The sequence below is a fragment of the Anomaloglossus baeobatrachus genome, chromosome 2 (genome assembly GCF_048569485.1).
Source record: "Anomaloglossus baeobatrachus isolate aAnoBae1 chromosome 2, aAnoBae1.hap1, whole genome shotgun sequence".
Classification (NCBI taxonomy): Eukaryota; Metazoa; Chordata; class Amphibia; order Anura; family Aromobatidae; genus Anomaloglossus; species Anomaloglossus baeobatrachus.
This window is the reverse complement of record NC_134354.1, coordinates 146,416,683-146,434,500: the sequence shown is the minus strand read 5'-3', so window position 1 is coordinate 146,434,500 and position 17,818 is coordinate 146,416,683.

Here is a 17,818-nt window from a genome sequence, read left to right as displayed (position 1 = left end):
TCGTGTGTGGTATTATTTGGTCATTATGTGGTGTGGTAATAGTGTCACGGTATTTCTCCCTTGTATGTGGTTGTATTCGGTCACTATGTGGTCTGATTATGGTGTGGCGGTATTACTTTCTTGTATGTGGTTGCTTTTGATCACTATGTGTTGGTAGTATGTTATCGGTCACTTTGTGGTCTGGTCACGGTGTGGTAGTATTTCTCCCTTGTATGTGGCTGTATTTGGTCACTGTTTGGTGGTAATATGTGGTCTGGTCACAGTGTGGTGGTATTTCTCCCTTGTATGTGGCTGTATTTGGTCACTGGTGGTAATATGTTGTCTGGTCATGGTGTGGCGGTATTTCCCCCTTGTATATGGTATTATTGATTTTGGTATAGTGGATTGTGTTGTGTATGGAGGTCACTTTTTCTCTCTATAAGGGGGAGATTATTTCCAGTAGAAATTAAATACTTAAACATTTAACCCCTCCCTGCCCTGTGACTATTACACTGCAGTAAATATGCACTTACAGAGATTCTCCAGTGAAAACAAGTAATCACCTTTACTAAGGTCACGTGCACACACTGAGTATTCAGTGCGTTTTTTACCTCAGTATTTGAAGCCAAAACCAGGAGCGGTAAGATCAGAGAAAATGTGTAATAGAAACACGGGCACCACTTCTGTATTTATCACCCACTCCTGGATTTGGCTACAAATACTGATGTAAGACACTGACCAAATATTGAACGTGTGAACGTGGCCTAAGGATAAGTGATAACGTATTCATCAGTGGGGTCTGATTGCTGGGACCTGCACCGATTGTGCAACTTTTATCCCCCATTACACTGGAGCTCGTGTCCGACTCGACCCCTGATCCATTCATTCCCTCAGTGGCTGCGAGTGCTGTGCTTGTTATTATCTGGCTGCTCCACAGAGGATGAATGGAGCTGCGGTCACACACCCCACCCCACAGAGGATGAATGGAGCTGCGGTCACAGATCCCACCCCACAGAGGATGAATGGAGCTGCGGTCACACATCCCACAGAGGATGAATAGAGCTGCGGTCACACATCCCACCCCACAGAGAATGAATGGAGCTGCGGTCACACATCCCACCCCACAGAGGATGAATGGAGCTGCGGTCACACATCCCACCTGCCGCTGCAAAAAGTTCCCCAATCTTCCGATCGGTGCGGTTTCCACTGGTCTGGTTCCACCGATCAATAAGTTATCACCAACCTAACCTGTGGATCGGTGATAACTTGTTTTCACCAAAGACCCCATTACTGCAAACTACTATTAATTGTACATCCCAGTTATGGTGCCAAATATAGATGTGCAGGAGCCGCCTGTGTATACAGTCAAAGCAGCACAATAATGGGGATAACACTAATGGGTGTTTATATTTATCTGTAGGGTGGGCCCCTGCAGTCAATTCCCCTGGTGGGCCCCAGACACCCCAGTCCGCCCCTGGGTAAGATTTAAGATAAATACAGTCTGAAGGCATATACAAAGTGCAAAGTGCTTGGCAAATAAATAAGGTTCCATATATACCGTTCCTATGGTTTCTCTCAACATGTGGTCCACCATATAGGTGCATAACAAGCATACTTGTTCATCTATTAGGCTATGTGCCCACGCTGCGGAAAATGCGCGGATTTTGCCGCGAATTTCTCGCGGAAATGCCGCGGATTTTTGAGAAATCTGCAGCACAGCTACTCCCCAGCCATTTCTATGGCATTTGGGAAATGCTGTGCCCACGCTGCGGATTTTTCCGCAGCGGAAATCATGCGGATTTCCATGCGGAAAAATCTGATGCATGTCAATTATTGTTGCGGATTTACCTGCGGATTTTGCCTATTCAATTGAATGTAAAAAAATCGCAAAATCTGCAACGAAATCCGCAACAAATCCACACAAAATCAGCACCTATGAAAAGGTGCGGATTCCGGGGGAATGCTGCGGATTTAGCTGCAGAAAAATCCGTAGATACAGAGTCCCGTGGGCACATAGCCTAATAGACATGTTATATATATGCAGCTTATATTAGAATGCTTTGTTGTAATGCATAGTGCACTGGGCACTTTATATCTAAGCCAGGTGTCAACCTTGGTGTATGTACCTGAACTAATATCTGCTGTATAATAATTTTTTAATGAATTTTTATGCTGAGCGTACTTATCCTTATTCATTTAACACTTGTTTATTTTAAAACGGATTTCATATGGTAAAATAATGTATATGTGGAGATAATTTATGTGGATTAATTCAGGTTTTATACATTTTTTGCGAATAATAGTTATTTATTTGCCAAGCACTTTGCACTTTGTATATGCCTTCAGACTGTATTTATTAATCTTACCCGACACACTCCACATCACTCCACAGATACAGAGACCCCATTGGTAATGTGGTAATGCATCCCTAATATCCCAGGTGTGCTTTATATATACTTTTTATTTGTTCTCTTTTACCATATGGTCCACCGTATAGGAGTGTAGCCAGCATATCCTGCTACTATAGTTGACATGCTTCATATATATGCAGTCTATAATTGAATGCTTTGTTATAATGCACAGTGCACTGGGCATTTTTCACCTAGCCAAAAATCAATTCTGGTTCATGTACTTGAACTAATATTTATATTCACTGTATGATATATCTTTGATGAATTTTTCTGCTAGGTGTATTTACCTTTATTTATTTAACACCTGTTCAATTAATATTGAATTCCATATGGTAAAATAGTGTATATGTGGAGATAATCTGTGTGGATTGATTCAGGTTTCATATATTTATGCAAATAATAATTATTTATTTAATTGCCAAGCACTTTGCTCTCTACATATGCTCCTAGACTGTATACATTAATGTAACCTGACTTACTCCACATCACTCCACAAACATAATAACTTCACCGGTAATTTATGTACTTACTATCTGGCACTACTAGCAGCACGCCCTCCTTATCCCAGAACACAGACGCCACCACCTTAGTGTCTGATTTTTGCACACTGAATTTCTTTGGACGAGGAGTGCCTCCACTCTTTTGACTGCTCCTTGTTTACAGGGTCATACAAATAAATCCAGGTGACCAGTCGATAAAGGAAGTTCTTATCAGTCTGGAAATGTTGACAAATGGACCGGGACGTTTTTACTCGCATGCTTCTCTGATCTGTTGTCAAACATTTAGGGACCCACTTTGCAAATAGCTTCCTCATGTCCAAATATTCATAGATAATGACACAAACACGTTCAGGGGAAATCCCCATGATGTCTCCTATTGCTTTAGCTGAAATTGATTGATTCTCCAGTAGGCGGTTGTGGACAGTGTGGCGCCCTGGACAAGCCAGGTCGTCACAGGTACTGCAACAACACACCCCACACCCCGAGATAGGCACATCAGTCACACATAAATCCTTGTTGCCTCCCTCCAGGGGCTGATGTCCACACCAGGTGAGGTGGAGCCAGGCGGTTGGCCCCACCCACTGAGGAGTTCACAGTCCTGGAGGCCGGAAAGGAAGTCAGAGAGTACTGCAGTTAGGGAGAGTGAAGGAGTAAGAGCGAGGTGGCAGTGAAGGAGCGATCTGACCGTGTCCGGGTACGTGGCCCGGGCAGCAAGAGCAAGGTTGGCAGATGGTGGTGGCCGTCTGCAGGAGAGGCCGATCGACGCGGAACTGTAGGGCCGGGGATGGGCGGTGGCCCGCCGGTACCGAACCGGGGAGCGAAGAGAAGCACACAAACCGGCAGGGCCTACGGACCCCGACCAGGCTTGGAGTCGCCGTTAAACCAGTCAAATCCGTTAGGAAACCCCGGAGGTTCCCGTCGCTAACAGCAAAGACCCGATAGAAGGCAACCGTCCAAACTGAGAAAGGGAAATACAGCTACCGCCACAGCTAGAATTCCCAGGGCCAGAGCCTGCGGGCAAAAGGGGCTCCTCCGGCCCATATCCAAGCTGGGGAGCGGGTTACCGGTGGAAAGCCATCGGGACTGAAGATACACAACAGGTGCAGGGAAAGGCAGCCACCACCAACCGTCCGGGAGTAACCACCGCAGCCGGCTGCGGGACCCGTCCATCAAGCCGTTTGTTTTACCGGAGACTTTGTATCCATTCTTGGCTGAGTGAGTACCACCGTGCCATCTGGCACCGCACTGCCCCCGCGACCCTGCACCTCGCCAACCCTGCCTTCCCTGTCTCACCTCACCGGGCCCCGGGACCACCCAAATCCCCCCTACCCACGGAGGGGAAAGAAACATCTCGGCTGCTCCCCGTCATCGCTCCCGGGTTCCAGATCAGCGGTGGTGCCCCAACCTCACCACACACCGTGGGTGGCATCACGGACCAACTTCCCCAAAAACCCCAAAACCACCCCTTTCACTCACGGGCGAGGAGCGCCGCTCGAGCCCCCGGATCCGGCCCACCGCTCGAGCCACCAAGCAGCAAGCAGCAGCAGCGCCAGACCCGAGCGCTAGCGAGAGCAGCAGTGGCGGCGGCCTCCTCCCCGCCCGCGACAGACAGCATCGAAGTTCTCCGGAACAACCACTTTCGGTCGTTCAGGACATTCCTCATCATTGGTGCTGAAGCAGCCCATTTTAAATTTGGCAACCCAGTTCTTAAGGCTACGTTCACACACTGCATCTTTTACTGTGTTTTTGGTGCATTTTTGACGTCACAAAGATGCACCTAAATGAATGCATTTCCTTCTCCTAGCAAAGTCTATGAGATTTCTATTTTGCTGTCCGCACAGTGCATATTTTTTTGGCTGCACTTTGGGCTGTGTTTTTGAAGACACAACCAAGATGCAGCATGTCAATTCTTTTTGCCTCTTGTCCCTGCATTTCAGAGGACTAGCAGATAAATCTACCGCTGACTCGAGGTTGGCGGGGGATTGATCCCTGGTATCTGGCTAGATGTCGGTTCCCATAAGGTCAATGGGGACCAGAATCTGGTGCAAAGGGGTAGGTGCAAGCGCTTCATACTTACCGAATTACCGGTGCGGCTGTTACACTTCTCTCGCAGTCGGTCATTCACTTCCCGGGCCGCTGATTACCTTTTTTGAATATGGACCGCTTTCCCTGCCCACTGGTGGCTGTGATTGGTTGCAGTTAGATGAGCCCCCACCCTGAGTGACAGCGTGTCTGACTGCAACCAGTCAATGACGTTGGTGGGCAGGTCTATATATATGGGGGCAGGTATATATATATCGTACAGTAAAATAAATAAAAACATTTAATAGGATCCCCATATTTTAATACCAGTACAGATAAAGCCAAACAGCTGGGGACTGGTATTCTCAGGCTTGGGATACCCATGGTTATTGAGCACCCCCAGACTTAAAATATCTGCCAGCAGCTGCCCAGAATTGACGCATTCATTAGATGCGACAGTCCCGGCACTTTACTCGGCTCATCCCACATTGCCCTGGTGCGGTGCCAATTGGGGTCATAAGGAGTTAACAGCGCACAGCTGCCACTAAGTCCTAAATTAATAATGACAGGCGTCTATCCGAGACAACCCCAATTACTAATCTGTAAGTGAAATGAAATAAACACAAACCCCAAAATAATGCTTTATTTGGAATAAAAGACAAAAAGGCCACCATTTTTCACCACTTTATTAATCCCAACACAACCCTTTAGGTCCGACGTAATCCACGAGGTCCCACAATGCTTCCAGCACTGCTACATATCTGAAGCTCACAGCAAGTGCCATAGTACAGGACTGCCCGCTGTGAAGTTCAGGCCGCAACTGAAGTGACCTGCGCGCTCAGCAGTGACGTCACTCAGGTTAGCTGCGGCCACAGCATGGCCAAGGCCTCCACCTGTGACAGCAAACCACCTAAGTGACATCCCGCTGATCGCGCGGCTCACTTTAGTCGCCGCCTGATTTGCGGTCATAGGTGGAGGACTCCAGCTGTGGCCGCAGGTAACCTGAGTGACGTCACCACTTATCATGTGACTCACTTCAGTTGCTGCATGGAGCTCATAGCGGGCAGTCTTGTTCTATGACACACACTGTGAGCTTCAGATATGTAGCAGTGCTGGAATCATCGTGGTACTTCGTGTGCTTTACGTCGGACCTGGAGCTGTGTTTGGGTGTTAATAAAGTGCTGAAAGAGGGTGCTTTTTTGTCTATTATTTCAAATAAAGGATTTTTTGGGTCTTTGTGTTTATTTCATTTCACTTACAGATTAGTGATGGGGGTTGTCTCATAGACGCCTGCCATCACTAAGCTAGGGCTTAGTAGCAGCTGTGGGCTGTTATTAACCCATTATTTTCTCGATTGCCACCACACCAGGGCAATGCAATGGTAAGCGCTGGCCCAGGGCCAGAATTGGCGCATCTTAAGGATGTGCCACTTCTGGGGTGGCTGTAGGCTTACTATTGTTAGGCTGCAAAGGGCTAAATAACAATGGCCCTTCGAACCCTAATAATATCAGTCTTCAGTTGTCTGCTGTACCTTGGCTGGTATTAGAAGAATGGGGGGACCCCACGTCATTTATATTTTTACATGAATCAAATAATTAAAAAAAATGTGGGATGACCTTTATTTTTTATAACCAACCAAGGTACAGCACAAAGTTGAGGGTTGAAGCCTGCAGCTGCTGCTGTTCCTGTGCTGGATATGATAAATGGGGGGTACTCCACATCATTTCTTTTAACAAAAAAAAAAATAAAAAAACAGCTGGCCAAGCTAGCTATCCCTCTATCAAGGGATAGCTGTTCTTTCCCTCTGTTCTTTCTTATTATTATTACTTATTATTAATATTCTATTCTATATTTTCTATCTATTTTTTATCTATCTACCTATTATCTATATATATAATTGCCTTATTCTGTCTGTCTGTCTGTCTGTCGGTCTGTCTGTCTTGCTCCAAAATTGTGTCCTTACGGTGACAAACAGTGGATTGGCCGCTGGGCTCACCATGGCCCCGCCCCCCCGCACGGACTGGCTGCTCGCCTGCCTCGGCTCCTCCCCCCCGCACGGATTGGTCACTCGCCTCGCCTCGGCTCCGCCCCCCGCACGGATTGGCCATGTCCTTACGGTGACAAACAGCGGATTGGCCGCTGGGCTCGCCATGGCCCCGCCCCCCCGCACGGATTGGCCGCTCGGCCTCACGGATTGGCCGCTCGCCTCGGCTCCTCCCCCCGCACAGAATGGCCTCTCGCCCCGAGGTGAGCGCATGAAGGTCCTGCAGCGGCGGAACACACACACACGCACACACACATCCACATCAGATCACACTCACTCTCACACACACATCAGATCGCATCCACATACTCACAACATCCCGTGATATCGCTTGCTTCTCGGCGGCGATACTGTGCAGTGACCTTCCAGGACCTGCTGGAGGATCACATGGCCGGAAGCATGTGGTATCTCCGGATGTTGTGATTGTGTGAGCGCGTATGTGCGATATCGTCAGTGTGTCTGTGTGAGTGTATGCGATCGGATGTGTGTGAGTGTGTTCTGATGTGTGAGTGTGTGTGTGTGAGTGTATGCGATCGGATCTGTGAGTGTCGGCAGAGGAGCACGGCGTGCAGCACAGCTGCTGGGACCGCCCACCGGTGGCCACAGGGAGAAGTGGGGTGTGTGTGTGTGAGTGTATGCGATCAGATGTGTGCGATGGGGAGTGTGCAGCATGGGTGATGGAGCACTTTTGGGAGTGCGCAGCATGGGAGATGGAGCACGATGGGGAGTGCGCAGCATGGGGGATGGAGCACGATGGGGAGTGCGCAGCATGGGTGATGGAGCACTTTTGGGAGTGCGCAGCATGGGAGATGGAGCACGATGGGGAGTGCGCAGCATGGGGGATGGAGCACGATGGGGAGTGCGCAGCATGGGGGATGGAGCACGATGGGGAGTGCGCAGCATGGGGGATGGAGCACGATGGGGAGTGCGCAGCATGGGGGATGGAGCACGATGGGGAGTGCCTAGCATGGGGGATGGAGCACGATGGGGAGTGCGCAGCATGGGGGATGGAGCACGATGGGGAGTGCGCAGCATGGGGGATGGAGCACGATGGGGAGTGCGCAGCATGGGGGATGGAGCACGATGGGGAGTGCGCAGCATGGGGGATGGAGCACGATGGGGAGTGCGCAGCATGGGGGATGGAGCACGATGGGGAGTGCGCAGCATGGGGGATGGAGCACGATGGGGAGTGCGCAGCATGGGGGATGGAGCACGATGGGGAGTGCGCAGCATGGGGGATGGAGCACGATGGGGAGTGCGCAGCATGGGGGATGGAGCACGATGGGGAGTGCGCAGCATGGGGGATGGAGCACGATGGGGAGTGCGCAGCATGGGGGATGGAGCACGATGGGGAGTGCGCAGCATGGGGGATGGAGCACGATGGGGAGTGCGCAGCATGGGGGATGGAGCACGATGGGGAGTGCGCAGCATGGGGGATGGAGCACGATGGGGAGTGCGCAGCATGGGGGATGGAGCACGATGGGGAGTGCGCAGCATGGGGGATGGAGCACGATGGGGAGTGCGCAGCATGGGGGATGGAGCACGATGGGGAGTGCGCAGCATGGGGGATGGAGCACGATGGGGAGTGCGCAGCATGGGGGATGGAGCACGATGGGGAGTGCGCAGCATGGGGGATGGAGCACGATGGGGAGTGCGCAGCATGGGGGATGCAGCACAATGGGGAGTGCGCAGCATGGGGATGCAGCATGATGGGGAGTGCGCAGAATGGGGGATGGAGCACGATGGGGAGTGCGTAGCATGGGGGATGGAGCACGATGGGGAGTGCACACCTCCCCCCAAAACACACACACACTGCCACACACGCACTGCACAACACACCACACGCACACACTGGGAACCACAAACACTGCCCTACACAGACACCCACACACACAGACAACGCCGCACACACAAATATACGCACATACCGCACAACACACACATTGCACAAAACATACCTCCCCCAAAACACACACACACACCCCACACCCACACAAACCGCGCAACACACACACACAACGATACAGACACACAGCGCTCCACAAATAACGCAACACACGCAACACACAAACAACACCGCTCTCACCCCCCGCCACACCCAGACAACACCCAGAACATGTACAGCGCCCTACACAAACGCTTGGTAACTACACACAACAACATCTATATATATATATATATATACAGTTAGGTCCAGAAATATTTGGACAGTGACACAATTTTCGCGAGTTGGGCTCTGTATGCCACCACATTGGATTTGAAATGAAACCTCTACAACAGAGTTCAAGTTACAAGACAGGCAAGGAGAGGCGATCAATTGGTACAAAAATTATTTTTATTCACAATAATAGCATACAGGTGAAAGGATGGGAGGCAAAAAGCGATTTACATCACCACAGTGTAAGGTGATAATATTTAGTAATAAAATGGCTAACAAGTGGTGCATAGAGGTATGTGTGTTAAGCCCATGCTGCCGTGTACAGCACCAATATCCTTTATATCCATATCATTGTCACATCAGCAACATGGGGTCAACACAGCACATGCCATACACGGACAAATAATCAAACACATATGTTCATATCAGTATCATGCTGCTATGTCCATGTAAGCATTTATTCATTTTTCCATGATCACAATAATTCCGATCATAGAATATAACCTGGCGCTACGATAAAGACACATATGTCAGGGATTAATAGATTACACCATAGAGAAGGCTCGTGACCAGTGTGTATATAAAACTGTCCATAAGGGACTACACACAAGCCAACATTGCATATCTATATATTTAAATGGAAACCCATCAAAAAATATCATCCACCATAGGATCAAGGGATGTCTATTCAATACTCCAACACATAATCGCTATAAAATACATAATGGAGTACAGCTCAGACATCACCACATAATCACATGCAGAGAAAAAAATATATATCTAGCATAAGATCATAAGAGGTGTCTCACAGGTAGTCCATTAACTGATTGCGTTCAGATAGAGAGCCAACACCATTCCCTTATATGTCAACCAAAAAGGCGCAGTCAATTGCAGCACACATAGCACGCCAGGATACCATAGACACAGCCATACATTTATCGGTACTCATACAAAAGTGCAGAGAATAGAAAAAATGCAACGCCAGCCATAAAACAACGTGGATAACATTACCTAGATGATAATAAACACTGTGATGGTAATGCGCCCGATGCGCATTTCGGTGTGTACCTTCGTCAGGGGGCGTGACCGGAAAGGAAAGGGGGTGCCGTTTAAAAAGGCCTCAATCCCCAGCTGATTGGGCAGCCATCATGACGCATCCGAAGCCGGCCGGGCGGAAGTCCCGCCTCACAGACGCGTCATGGCCACAGAGAACGCCGGGTAAAAAAACCAGCGTTCCCGTAGCCATAGAGACGCGCCCGGGAGACAGAGAAATCCAGAGCCGGCGACGCATGCGTAGACAACCCAACCAGGTGGGGAAAGACAGAAATACTTTATATGGATCATAACCAATAATACATAATCCTTCATCAGTGATATTAGGAATCTCATAATAGGAGAGAGCTCGATATAAATTAAGCCCCATAGGGCAGTAATATAGACGCCATAACAATCTGTACAAAGATAATTAAAGCACATATAGTGTTATATACACATCTATCAAAGCTGCATATACATCATTTCAGAGTAAACCAATATATAGATAAAAACATGTAAAAAGGCATACCATAGAAAATCAATGCATATACAGCATATTCACATACATTCCATGCGGCCACATAAGAGCCACACATGTATACATGATTCCATTTATGTTACAGCAAGAATCAACGACAACGTCCCATGTGATGTAAACTAGCAATTATACAATACACAGATATTTATTGAAGAAAAACATATATTCTTGATCTTGCATTTCAGGGCGTCAGTTCTAAGTCCACAGTCACATATAAGGAAATATTTCAAAAATAACGAGCCACTCCAAGATATTGTCACATAATGAAAATAGGCCTGCAGGTGAAAATAAAAAATTAAAAACAATTAAAAACAAACCAAAAAACACCCAACTCTAAAGAAATGGAGTGAAGCTCATGCTTTCATTTAGTCCCTGGGGCTGGACAGTCCGCAGGCGCCAGATCCATTGAGTCTCCAGTCTTGCTAACCGCTGACTAATAAACCCACCACGAATGTCAACGTCTAACCTATCAATTCCACGCACCAAAAACTTGGCTGAATCACATTCATGAAACTGCTTAAAGTGCCGTGGAATGGTCTTTAACGTTGACACATCAACATGATCACGTGCGGCCTCTATCCCCAAAATATGCTCACGAACCCGAACCTTGAGCTGGCGGGTCGTGAGCCCAATATAGATCTTAGGGCAAGGGCATAGGCCATAATATATCACGGACTTAGACTCACACGTGATCCTCTTAATGATCTTAAAGTTTTTAGTAAATGAGGAATCACAGAAGTCATCAGTCCGCGATACATTAGGACACGCGACACACTTACCGCATGGGAAGCAGCCGCCCCTAGCAGTAGATGTATTAAAGAAGACTGGAGTCATGGTGTTATCATGGAGACTGCGGACCAAATGGTCCTTAAGATTCTTAGCTCTCCGTATAGTAATCTGTGGCCTCTTGGGCAAGATTTTAGCCAACGTTGGGTCTGCTTGTAAAATAGGCCAGGATTTGGTAAGTGCCTCCCGTATAGCGGCATGTTGGTTACAATAGCTGGTGATAAACCTGACGGTAGTATCACCATCTCTTGGTTTGCTGGAATACAGCAATTGATTCCTGGAAGAATATTTTGCTCTATGATAGGCCCGCTTGATCATACGTCTACTATAACCTCTTTCGAGGAATCGTTTAGTCAATTCAGCCGCCTGCATTTCGAAGTCTCCTTTTCACCTGTATGCTATTATTGTGAATAAAAATAATTTTTGTACCAATTGATCGCCTCTCCTTGCCTGTCTTGTAACTTTTTAGCGATTTGGTCCATATTTAGTAGTCCTTATTTGCAATTTAGGATTTACATATATGATATATTGATATATCCTTATGAACATGCTGATGGTTATGCCGTTATTTATATTGTCTCTTTTCACTGTGTTTTGCACAGATACTGGTATACTTAAAATGGACTACAAGGCCATGGAATCTTCATGGCTTAATCAAGCTGATCAGGTGTTTGGGGAGGCTCAAGCGAACATTGAAACTAATAGTGGACCGGACTTGGATCTCATGTTTTCGGAAATTGTGGCATTACTTTCAAAACGCACACGTCTCTGGTGGAGTAGGCTACTCCTTACGAAATATATTGATAAAAAACTTATCCCACGTGGCCTTAGAGTTAGGGTGACACCTACGTTTGTGGTCGAAGACCAGGAGTTTATTACTAAATGGGAAGATATTTGTAATACATGCTCCGCGAATCTGATGCAGCTCTTGGTGGATTTAAATACTGCAAGTATTTTGAAAATGGATACTACCATTGATCAGAAACAGATATCCTTTCGGTCTATTTGTCCCCCTGATAAGGCTGACAAATATGACTCAGAGGCCTGCAAGAAGGTTGACTCTCTTGTTAAACAAATCCGAGATGTTCATCTACGTAAATTCAAACGTGACCAGAAAGATTTTTCTGAGAACAAAATCTATTTTTGGCGTAAACCATTCAATACGCAGGAGGGAACGAGACGCCCATCAGTGCAATCAAATGTGTCCTCTCTCAGTGAGGTATCTGAGGCCTCTGACTCAAGTACCAGGTCCGGAGCAACTTATGGAGGCGGTGGATTTTCCCGTTATCAACCTCAATGGTATAAGAAGCCGAGAGGATTCAGTGCCAAGACTGACAATAAGGTAATCAATCTGAGTACACATGCACTTAGTGAGGCAGACCTGTCATTATTGACTAAAGGTCTATCATTCTCTCCAGTTGCGGGGTTTCATGCATTTACGGCAATTAAGGATTTACATATCTTTGCTAGGTCCTTGTTATTTAAAAGATACTTTTATGACGATACATCTCGGATTTTGTTTCCTGCAGAAAAAGAACAAAGAGCACTAGCCATACTATCCGAACTTGAATCGGAACATAAAGCTGGTGAGGGAGGTAAGGTACCATCATGTATTAAACCTCCTTCTAAGAAATCTTTGCCACTTTCTTCATGTGCACATATTGATCTTTTTGTGCAGGTAGTGTCAAAAGCATTTGAGAGTCTGCCGGGTCATGTGAGAGGGGATAATCTGTCCAAAATGGAACGTATACGTCTAAAAGAGCTGCAACAGATGTCGGACATTACAATCAAGCCTGCCGACAAGGGGGGTAACATAGTCATATGGCCTGTATCCGCGTACGAGAAGGAGGCATTTCGCCAATTGCGTGATGCGGTTTGTTATCGCAAGTTGACATTCAATCCTCTTGCTAAATATACAGAAGAGCTTAAAAAGATTGTATATATGGCCAAAGATGACTGTGTTATTTCCCCTGAGTTGGCATCAGCTTTGATTGTGTCCGAGCCTAGGATTGCTACATTATATCTACTTCCCAAGCTGCATAAAGATGCGTCCTCGCCCCCCGGCCGCCCGATTATTTCGGGTAACGGCAATTTCCTGGAGAATGTAAATAGATGGCTCGATAGTCAGCTTCAGCCGCTTGTGAGAAGCCTTCCGTCCTTTATTCAGGATACTGGTGATTTTCTTAAGCGTATTGATGGATTGTATGTGGGGGATGACTCTTTGTTGGTATCGTGCGATGTGGAATCCCTGTATACCAGTATCCGACACGCTGATGGAATTGAGGCTGTAAGGTTTTATCTGAGTATGAGCAATCTATCATCTAAATTTGTTGACTTGGTGTTGCGGGTGTTGGAGTTCTCCCTTACGCATAATTTTTTCGTTTTTAAGGGGTCCTTCTATCTCCAGCTCCAGGGTACAGCAATGGGCGCGGCCTTTGCGCCGGCGTATGCAAATCTGTTCCTGGGGCTGTGGGAGAGGGACCTCCCCCTGTCAGATTTGGAGTCGTCGATGGGCCGGGTCCTTCTATGGACCCGGTACATCGACGACATTTTCCTCATCTGGCAGGGAAGTTCTGATTTTCTTTTGGTTTTTATCAGGGAATTGAACTCCAACGCTCGTAACATCCGTCTGACTTATCAATGCTCTACCGATTCCATCGCGTTTCTGGATGTGCTGGTATACAGGGATTCTGATGACTTTTTACAGTCAAATCTACATCGCAAATCTACAGCGACCAATACTCTACTCCATGCGTCATCCTTCCATCCACCACATATGATAGGCTCTGTGCCTACTGGCCAGTTCCTACGCATTCGAAGATTATGTTCCAGTGACGGAGACTTCGAAATGCAGGCGGCTGAATTGACTAAACGATTCCTCGAAAGAGGTTATAGTAGACGTATGATCAAGCGGGCCTATCATAGAGCAAAATATTCTTCCAGGAATCAATTGCTGTATTCCAGCAAACCAAGAGATGGTGATACTACCGTCAGGTTTATCACCAGCTATTGTAACCAACATGCCGCTATACGGGAGGCACTTACCAAATCCTGGCCTATTTTACAAGCAGACCCAACGTTGGCTAAAATCTTGCCCAAGAGGCCACAGATTACTATACGGAGAGCTAAGAATCTTAAGGACCATTTGGTCCGCAGTCTCCATGATAACACCATGACTCCAGTCTTCTTTAATACATCTACTGCTAGGGGCGGCTGCTTCCCATGCGGTAAGTGTGTCGCGTGTCCTAATGTATCGCGGACTGATGACTTCTGTGATTCCTCATTTACTAAAAACTTTAAGATCATTAAGAGGATCACGTGTGAGTCTAAGTCCGTGATATATTATGGCCTATGCCCTTGCCCTAAGATCTATATTGGGCTCACGACCCGCCAGCTCAAGGTTCGGGTTCGTGAGCACATTTTGGGGATAGAGGCCGCACGTGATCATGTTGATGTGTCAACGTTAAAGACCATTCCACGGCACTTTAAGCAGTTTCATGAATGTGATTCAGCCAAGTTTTTGGTGCGTGGAATTGATAGGTTAGACGTTGACATTCGTGGTGGGTTTATTAGTCAGCGGTTAGCAAGACTGGAGACTCAATGGATCTGGCGCCTGCGGACTGTCCAGCCCCAGGGACTAAATGAAAGCATGAGCTTCACTCCATTTCTTTAGAGTTGGGTGTTTTTTGGTTTGTTTTTAATTGTTTTTAATTTTTTATTTTCACCTGCAGGCCTATTTTCATTATGTGACAATATCTTGGAGTGGCTCGTTATTTTTGAAATATTTCCTTATATGTGACTGTGGACTTAGAACTGACGCCCTGAAATGCAAGATCAAGAATATATGTTTTTCTTCAATAAATATCTGTGTATTGTATAATTGCTAGTTTACATCACATGGGACGTTGTCGTTGATTCTTGCTGTAACATAAATGGAATCATGTATACATGTGTGGCTCTTATGTGGCCGCATGGAATGTATGTGAATATGCTGTATATGCATTGATTTTCTATGGTATGCCTTTTTACATGTTTTCATCTATATATTGGTTTACTCTGAAATGATGTATATGCAGCTTTGATAGATGTGTATATAACACTATATGTGCTTTAACCCTCTGTCACATACAATAGGCCTGACAGGCACATCTCTTTTACTTTCATTTTTCCTTCCTTACCAGATTGTGAGGAAATCCCCTCCCTCCAGGTAGTCTTCTGTCTCTAGCAGCTCTGTGAAACCTCATACCACAGTTGGATTGCAGAGCTTCAGGAGGACAGATATAACTGCGCTAATCTCTCAGGCTGTGTATGTGAACACGTCACACTCAAAAAGGTTGGTATTTTATGTTTTTATTCATCACATGCTCTGCAAGTGTAATTTTTCTGGGGAAACTTCAGGATCTAATTCTGATTGAATATGTGTTTAATAGTACTTAAGGTACCTTAAAATTAAGTTTGTTTTCATAAATTTTCTTTGTAGAGTTTTTTGATAGAGTCAAACTGGGGACTATTTGGCAGGAGTTTTGAAATGTTTGTATTTCAGAGTTATTAGTTTTATGTTAAGTAAATGTGGGTTTTTTTGCACCTGATTATGTGTAGTCTCTTTTATTACATCCCTATGAAGGTCACTGATCACTTTTAGAGAACTGAAATTGCAAACATTAGATATTATAGATATTTTTCTAGCCTGCGCCTGACAGTCACATTGTATGTGAACTCGTTAGAACCGATATTGTATGTGACGGAGGAATCTTTGTACAGATTGTTATGGCGTCTATATTACTGCCCTATGGGGCTTAATTTATATCGAGCTCTCTCCTATTATGAGATTCCTAATATCACTGATGAAGGATTATGTATTATTGGTTATGATCCATATAAAGTATTTCTGTCTTTCCCCACCTGGTTGGGTTGTCTACGCATGCGTCGCCGGCTCTGGATTTCTCTGTCTCCCGGGCGCGTCTCTATGGCTACGGGAACGCTGGTTTTTTTACCCGGCGTTCTCTGTGGCCATGACGCGTCTGTGAGGCGGGACTTCCGCCCGGCCGGCTTCGGATGCGTCATGATGGCTGCCCAATCAGCTGGGGATTGAGGCCTTTTTAAACGGCACCCCCTTTCCTTTCCGGTCACGCCCCCTGACGAAGGTACACACCGAAATGCGCATCGGGCGCATTACCATCACAGTGTTTATTATCATCTAGGTAATGTTATCCACGTTGTTTTATGGCTGGCGTTGCATTTTTTCTATTCTCTGCACTTTTGTATGAGTACCGATAAATGTATGGCTGTGTCTATGGTATCCTGGCGTGCTATGTGTGCTGCAATTGACTGCGCCTTTTTGGTTGACATATAAGGGAATGGTGTTGGCTCTCTATCTGAACGCAATCAGTTAATGGACTACCTGTGAGACACCTCTTATGATCTTATGCTAGATATATATTTTTTTCTCTGCATGTGATTATGTGGTGATGTCTGAGGTGTACTCCATTATGTATTTTATAGCGATTATGTGTTGGAGTATTGAATAGACATCCCTTGATCCTATGGTGGATGATATTTTTTGATGGGTTTCCATTTAAATATATAGATATGCAATGTTGGCTTGTGTGTAGTCCCTTATGGACAGTTTTATATACACACTGGTCACGAGCCTTCTCTATGGTGTAATCTATTAATCCCTGACATGTGTCTTTATCGTAGCGCCAGGTTATATTCTATGATCGGAATTATTGTGATCATGGAAAAATGAATAAATGCTTACATGGACATAGCAGCATGATACTGATATGAACATATGTGTTTGATTATTTGTCCGTGTATGGCATGTGCTGTGTTGACCCCATGTTTCTGATGTGACAATGATATGGATATAAAGGATATTGGTGCTGTACACGGCAGCATGGGCTTAACACACATACCTCTATGCACCACTTGTTAGCCATTTTATTACTAAATATTATCACCTTACACTGTGGTGATGTAAATCGCTTTTTGCCTCCCATCCTTTCACCTGTATGCTATTATTGTGAATAAAAATAATTTTTGTACCAATTGATCGCCTCTCCTTGCCTGTCTTGTAACTTTTTAGCGATTTGGTCCATATTTAGTAGTCCTTATTTGCAATTTAGGATTTACATATATGATATATTGATATATCCTTATGAACATGCTGATGGTTATGCCGTTATTTATATTGTCTCTTTTCACTGTGTTTTGCACAGATACTGGTATACTTAAAATGGACTACAAGGCCATGGAATCTTCATGGCTTAATCAAGCTGATCAGGTGTTTGGGGAGGCTCAAGCGAACATTGAAACTAATAGTGGACCGGACTTGGATCTCAT